Source organism: Lagopus muta, chromosome 8, assembly GCF_023343835.1.
Source record: "Lagopus muta isolate bLagMut1 chromosome 8, bLagMut1 primary, whole genome shotgun sequence".
Lineage (NCBI taxonomy): Eukaryota > Metazoa > Chordata > Aves > Galliformes > Phasianidae > Lagopus > Lagopus muta.
In genome coordinates, this window is record NC_064440.1 from 36,050,297 (window position 1) to 36,053,208 (window position 2,912).

Consider the following 2,912-nt stretch of genomic DNA (forward strand, 5'->3'; position numbering starts at 1 on the left):
CTACCCAAGGATGACTAGATTGGGGCTGGCAGCCCTGCTAGCAGTCTGGGTCAGTGTTGCCCTGCTCCATGAGAGGTACAACAAAAGTTGGATTATATCAGTGCCCTCCTGGTGGTCTTAAGGGTGTGTTTTATCTGGAGTTTATGCAGTATAGGGTGACCGGAAAGATGGGGAATCACCACCTCTCATCCCAGCTGCTCCTCTTCTAACTGTCCTGGTGAGGTAGTGTAGTGTCTCTGGATCTCGTATAAGCTCTGGAATCATAGAATCGCCTGGGTTAGAAGGGACCATTAAAGGCCATCTGGTCCAACTCCCCTGCAATTAACAGGGACGCCTACAGCTCCACCAGGTGCTCAGAGCCCCGTCCAGCCTGACCTTGGGTGTCTCCAGGGACAGGGGAAAAACACCTGGTCATAGATCTGGGTCTGCTCTTGGCAAGGCTTCAGTAATGCTGTAGGTTGAGAAAATCCTTGGGGCTGTTTAAAATAAAATTCTAGAAACTGCAAACAGTACTTCTTTATGTGTGCTAGCAAGCAAAACTTCATGGGTGCACAAATGCTGTGTATAAAAACAGGGTGTCAAGTAAATATAAAACTGCAGTAGCAGAGGGGACTTAAAAGTTAACATCAGAATGTTAACATAGAAAAAAGCACGCAAAGCCTCGAATTGCACTTATGTGTTCATGAGGACTTTCTAAACATCCTGCAGAAGTTGGCTTAAAGGCTTAAATCCCAGGAAATGCTGATAGAGCATGGTATCAAATGAGCATTTGCTTTTCCTTTGGAAAGATCTTCTTTTGTATCTAATTTCACCACAGTTTAAGAATATCGGTCACAGCTGGGGGCTGCTGCTCAGGTCTTTTTTTATAGCCTCATCTGATGGCTATTTGATGTCTTATGCAGGTCACTGCTGCCTTGGCAATGAAGCAGGCGCAGCAGTGCCCATAAACACACAGATGATGTTGTGAAGGGTGTCTGTTACAGGCTGCCTGATAAAAAAGAAGAGATGGATGATGTTTTCTTTAGGCACTTGGAAGATCCTTACTGTCACAGGTCCAGGTATTGGTATATTGACCACTTCCCTATTTACTGAGAGGGCAATAGGCTGTGTGCATAACAACTGCAAGAGGCTTCCTCGGTGGATCAAAGGCAATTTTTGAATGGAGGCTGTTAATGAACCAACATAAGGAGGTGCTCTTTTAGACCGGCTGCTCAGACACAGGGAAGAACTGGTGAAGGCTGGAGACAAACCGGTTGGCAGGATTTAGAGGACTATGGAACTCAAGGTTCTTATGGAAGTGGGCAAGGTAAACATCAGAATTACAACCCCCCAAACCTCAGAAGTGTAGGGCTTGCCTGTTTGGAGTATGGAATGCAAACATATTCGATTAGGAAGCAAGAATTCTCAGAAAAGGACAGCTACAAAAGGGCCTAAATTCCATTGTTTGGTTTGTAGTCAGTGCAAACGCTGGGATTATCAACCACACACTTACAAATATTTGAAAACATATCCAGCACTCATTTTGTCTTTGTCTTTGGTCTTCTTAACATATTTAGAAAGCAACTCTTGGAGACCAACATAGAATGTCACAAACACACGGGGGGTTGATGGAGTTGCAGATGAAGAAATTATAGCAGGTATTTTTTCCACAGAACCATACCAGTGTTTCATGTGACTTAAAACTAAAAGGCTGTGTTTTATGTGAACAGAACACTGCTGCAAAACAATGAGCAGATACACAGTATAGAAAGTAACAACTACTCTACCATACCATTGATTACATTTATATCTACCAAAGGATGCAAATCAAATGAAAACCATGGGTGTCTGACTGACTCCCTTACTTCAAATTCTGTGCAGTCACAAAGGAGAGCAGAAAATCAACCATTTTCTTCTGTCTTTCTGCTCTTCATCTTCCCATATTTCCCGTTCCTCCATTTTAAATGTATGTGAATACTAAGCGTGGTTTCAGTACACAAGTAGTACTTGCAGACACAACAGAGCTTGGAAACAGCAGCAAAGTAAACAGAATAAGTGGCCTAACAATCCAGCATGTGCTAGTTTACCAGAAGGTGAGTGCTTTGCTTAGACATCTGGTGTGCTGCCTGGTAATTCTGTTCCCAGAAGGTGGACCTCTGCTCTTCACAAAAGATGCTTAAGGGGAAAAGGTTCTTGAACACCTCTGGGGATGATGACCCCAGCAGTCCCTGATCAGCCTGTGCCACTGCATCACTGTGGGAAGAAACGTCTTCTAAAATGCAACTAGAACCTCTCCTGGCACAACTTAAGCCATTTACCTCTTCTCCTGTCATTAGCTGCCTTGGCCTTCCTCTTGCTTTTAATATATTTGTAAAAATATTTTTAATTATCTTTAGCAATGGTGGCCAGAGAGTTAACTTCTGTTTCCCCATTGCAGGTTATCCAGTTGCTCAGAGTCTGGAGACAGAAGGGCATGGCTCAGCAGATAATGTGCTATGTTCCCCAAAGGGCTTCTTTTGTTGGGATTCTTACCCTACTTTTCATAGGAAGGGAAGGGAAAAGGGAGAGTGAGAGAAGGAAGGAAGGAAGGAAGGAAGGAAGGAAGGAAGGAAGGAAGGAAGGAAGGAAGGAAGGAAATGAATCAATAGAAACAGGCAGCACTCAGAGTTGGATGTCTCTGAGCAAATCTTGGCTATCTGCAAAGGCTATGGTGTGAGCTGCTCTTTTCTGAAATGTTCTTGTTTTATTTGTTCCACTCAGGACATGTTCCTAGGATTGGAAGAGGAGGAGGAAGGGGGAAAGAAAAGAGAGAAAGAACACGATTTGATGGCATAAATACGTGGGGCAGCAATGCCAGCCACGAAAAGGAGGACTCTCATCATGGAAAAATGAGCCTTCTTCCAGCTCGCTTTAAAAAATTCCTTCGCCTCCGA